At 35.3% G+C, this 5,065-nt stretch overlaps 1 non-coding gene across 1 annotated transcript; it reads right to left on the bottom strand.

The window, feature by feature from the left end:
• Positions 1 to 3,471: 3,471 nt before the first annotated feature.
• On the bottom strand, positions 3,472 to 3,579 carry LOC146397723 (U6 spliceosomal RNA). The gene has a single exon (XR_014825440.1). It is a non-coding gene; the product is annotated as a U6 spliceosomal RNA (small nuclear RNA).
• Positions 3,580 to 5,065: the final 1,486 nt, after the last annotated feature.

The raw sequence follows: 5,065 nt of genomic DNA, 5'->3' as shown, positions 1-5,065 counted from the left end.
GTGTACCAGAATGTCTGTTTCTTCCAACCCATGCTGTCACTCAGTTTTGTCAGACATTTTAATGTTTGTCACTATAGCAAGCTGAAAATTGAATCTCACTTTATTTGCATTTTTTGAAGTTAAATATATTTTCTTCTCTCTTGAATTATCCGTTATTGCCCAGGCTATTTTTTTTCTATTGAGATGTTTAACAATTGCTGCTAAAACTCTTTGCATGATAAGTATATTAACATATATTAATATATTGTGTAATTCTTTCTAGTTTAGTATTCAATCTCAAATTTGTTTATTCTGTTTTTCCACATGGATAAGGAAGTTTTATATTTTATTTTCAAATTGACACACTAAATATAAAAATTTATAATGGCCAGGCCATATATAAACTCGAACTTTAATCCACAACCTACAGCAACCTTCCCAGGAAACCAGCTCCTACAGTAAATAATCAGGAAGCCAGCTGGCTATAAGTCAGACATGCAGGAACAGAGATTGCTATGTCTAGTGGCAATCTAGGAAGCTAAACAATGATGTCTGTATCAGTCAGTCCCAAATGTCCAGGATTTGATAAGTAACTGACAGTTTCCCTAATTTTGTCCTCACTTCCAACTTAGAACCAACCAGAGAAAGCCAAATATAATCCCCTAACCAATTACATAGGATGGTCCACTTCTAGTTTTCCTTCTATAGCTTCCCCTTGCCAATAACCTCAGTCGGGGCATACCAGAAGCCTTCCCTTTTATCCACTATAAAGGTTTCCCACTCCTCTGCCTGAGTCTCTGCCAAAACACAAGTAATAGCAGCTGATTCCCTTGTTATTATAAGCTCAGTATACATAAACTTTGCTTTTCTTATTTGGCTGGTCTTCATTTATTTCCATGCTATTAATGTATTCTCATGTTGCCTCTCCTTTGGTGCCTTACATAGAACTCTTCCTTGTCACAAGTTTATGGAAATGTTAACTCTATTTATTTAGACTTTATTGAAGAGTCAATATGGTATGTTGGTTCAAAGTCCTTGCTGAGGAACTAGATTATTTGAATTTTGATACCTGGGCTGCCACTAATTGGTTAAATGACCTTGAACAAGTTACCTAACCTCTTTGGCCTCAGTTTTCCCATATGTATAGTGGGTATAATATTAACTCTGTGGGGTTGCTCTGAGGACTATGTTAGGATGCCTAAACCAGTGTCTAATACATTATCAGCACCCAGAATGTAACTATCAATGCCTATATTTTTCAAGCACTTTATGATCACATTTACAAATATGGGAGGATTTTACATGGTTCTTACAGAGGTGACAAGCATACCCTAAGAATTGGTTAAGGAATAGTGTCTTGATTTCAACTAGTTTAGGCTCTCTGCACTTCAAGGCAATGATGCATTCACAAAATCAAGAAACCAAGAGAAGCTTAGGCATGCCGCTTAGGCCAACAGGTTGAGAATTAGAGAAATGTTGCCATTAATTGGCACATGGATGCCCAAGACTCATTCTGAACCCAGAGTGTCCGCAATCTTGAATATCATTTCATCTACTGTAAGTGCCAAGAGTCCTGATATGCTCTTTGTCCTGTTCCCTCATAGTAGTTGCTATTTCTGAATGAAATGGATAATTATAGTCTTGGCTATAGTTCAACTTAGCCCCATAGGTAAAGGTAAGTATAACTCATCTGATTTGTCTAAAGAAAATTTTAGGGATTTGACTTCCACATAGACCAAGATTAGTTCTTCAATTAATCACTAAAAAGAATCCCAGGTAATTTGGATACTGATTCCTAGGAGCTATGTTTAGAAATTTAATGATTCAAGACGAATTCAAAAACTGAAATGGTTCATGAGAACTGGCAGTATGAACAAGAATCTACATTTTTATAACCTTCTCGAGATATAATTAACATATAACATTGTATAAGTTCAGGATGTATGATATGATTTGATACATTTATATATCGGAAATAATTGCTGCGGTAGTTCTCTATCAGTTCACATAATTAAAATTTCTTTTTTGTGGGAGAATACTTAAAATCTACTTTCTTAGCAACTTTCAGGCATATATTACAGTATGTTAACCATAAGCACCGTGATGTAAATTAAATCCTCAGAACTTAGACATTTTATAACCTGAAGTTTGTTCCTACGACCAACATCCTTCCATTTCCCTCACCCACAGAGCAACCACCACTCAACTTAGCATAACATCCTCAAGCTCTATCCAAGTTGTCGCAAAAGGTAGGATTTCCTTCTTTCCCATGGCTGAATAATATATGAACACATTTTCCTTATCCACTTATCTATAGATGGGCACTTAGGTTGTTTCCATATCTTGGCTTTTAAGAATAATGCTGCAAAGAACATCAGAGTACAGACATCTCTTCAAGATCCTGTTTTCAATTCCTTTGGATACATTCCCAGAAATGGGATTGCTGAATCATATGACAGTTCTACTTTAAAATTTTTGAGAAACTTCCATTCTGTTTCCCACAATGGCTGTACCAATTTACATTCCCACCAACAGTTCACAAGAGTTCCTCTTTCCCACATCCTTGCCAACATTTATTATCACTTTTTAATTTTTTTATTTTTTATAGTTGATTTACAATGTCCTGTCAATTTCTGCTGTATACCAAGTGACCCAGTTCTATACATATAAATACATATACACACATACATATATATGCACACATTCTTTTTCTCATATTACAAGTGACTGGATATATAACCCTGTGCTATACAGCAGGATCTCATTGCTTGTCCACTCCAACCCCAAACTCCCAATCCATTCCACTCCCTCCCCCTTCCCCTTGGCAAACACAATTCTGTCCTCCGTGTCCATGACCTATTTCTGTTTTATAAATAGAACATTTGTGATATATTTTAGACTTCACATATAAGTAATATCATATGGTGTCTTTCTCTTTCTGCCTTACTTCACTCAGTATGGCAGTCTCTAGTTCCATCCATGTTGCTGCAAATGGCATTATTTTGTACTTTTTCTTGCTGAGTAGTATTCCATTGTATATATGTACTACATCTTCTTAACCCACTCATCTGTTGATGGACATTTAGGTTGTTTCCATGTCTTGGCTATCATGAATAGGGCTGCAATGCATACAGGTTCATGATTCTTTTTCTTTTTTTCTTGTTTACTTTTTTTTTTTTTTTTTTTTTTTTGCTTTTTTATGGCTATGCCCAGCATATGGATATTCCCAGTCTAGGGGTTGAATCAGAGCTGTAGCCACTGGCCTATGCTACAGCCACAGCAACATGGGATCCAAGTCATGTCTGCAATTTATTCCACAGCTTGCGACAACACCAGATCTTCAACCCACTGAGCAAGGCCAGGGATTAAACCCACATCCTCACAGATACTAGTGGGATTCATTTCCACGGTGCCACAGTGGGAACTACCATGATTCTTTTTCAATGAAAGTTTTGCCTGGATATATGCCCAGGAGTGGGATTGCTAGATCATAAAAATATGGAATGCTTCATGAATTTGCATGTCATCCTTGCCCAAGAGCCAGGCTAATCTTCTCTGTATCATTCCAACTCTTAGTATATGTGCTGCTGAAGTGAGCACTTTTGTTTTTTGATGATAGCTATTCTAACAGGTGCAATGTGATCTCTCCTTTTGGTTTTTATTTGCATTTTATTGATGATTAATGATGTTGAGCACATTTTCATGTATCTGTTGGCCATCTGGAAGAATGAATCTATGTTTTTAACAAGCACTCTAGATGACTGTGATGATGATGGTATGTAGATCTCACATTGAAGATCTCACACTGATGTGCCCAGGGACTGAACTGGCTTGCATTTGAATTGGTGTCTAAAGTACGAATTTTAAAAAATGACATGGGGTCAGGGAAAGAGGAGGAAGATTTGATTGTTCCCTTCTTTCATCTTTTTTCAAACAATCTTTAGAGAAAGAGGCCCATTATTATTATTTTGGCCTTAAGTATTACATTAAAATATTCCATTTCTTTATTGTTACAGCTTTCTTTGTTCTGCAGTTCAGAGCATTCCGACACTGGGATAAAACTTGGGATGTCTGAGGAAACACTAGTCACCTTGACTCTCTCCTCCAATTACCAGTACCTTCACTTTCTTTAGTAACTGTGTTTTAAATATTTTCTTAGAGCTTTTCATACAACAGCAATGTTCCTTTTAGATCTTTACAAATGAAATTTATAAAAAATAAAGAAAAAAGAATGAGGGAAAATATTTAACCCGTCTCAATCTCCCCCATCACACACATGAAGTTACATCTGGTATTTAAATATGTGATTTTATATTGTCTCCAATTATCTCATGTTTTCATCTTGTCTTTTCATCTAGATGGCAAGAGAGTGGTATATTTCATTATTTTTACCTGCTATAAAAATTGGGAGGAAAATAAGCACAAAACAAATACTCTGGTTTAGTCTTTTCTTCTCTCTCATTATGATTTGGTAATTATTTTCTATGATTTTTATTTACATTGTACATTTTGACTTCCTCATTTTCCCACTCTTTAAAGTTGAAGTTAACTTTTCCTCCCACCTTATCAGAAGGAGATAATCCTATAACTAAATGGAATACCTCAGCTTAAATATATCCTCCCATATAAACTGCTGGCTCATACCCCTAATAGTTTATGATATTTCTGTGACTCAGTTTCCCTAATATGTAAAATTGGGAAGAGAATAATATAAATATTATAGGTCAATACATTTCAAATTCAACACATGTATAGGTTTGTGCAAGGATTACATGAATTAAAGTATATAAAGTATTTGTAATGGTACAAAGAACATGAAAAAGTGCTTAATAAAATTCAGTTATTATTATCATCACTTTTCCAAATGAGACACTGCATCAAGGCACATCAAGAGGTAACATAGCTGTTTTTCCTTTTTAAAATGTTTTTTATTTTTTCCATTGTAGTTGGTTTACAGTGTTCTGTCAATTTTCTATTGTATAGCAAAGTGACCCTGTCACACATACATATATACATTCTTTTTCTCACAGTATTCTCCATCATGCTCCATCATAAGTGACTAGATATAGTTCCCAGCACTATACAG

The sequence above is a fragment of the Sus scrofa genome, chromosome 13 (genome assembly GCF_054392235.1).
Source record: "Sus scrofa isolate SSC_HxYL_T2T_F1_AM1 chromosome 13, Sscrofa_HxYL_maternal_Yorkshire_Landrace_v2.0, whole genome shotgun sequence".
Classification (NCBI taxonomy): domain Eukaryota; kingdom Metazoa; phylum Chordata; class Mammalia; order Artiodactyla; family Suidae; genus Sus; species Sus scrofa.
Note: the sequence above shows the minus strand (reverse complement) of the source record. Positions and strands in the feature narration are given on the sequence as shown.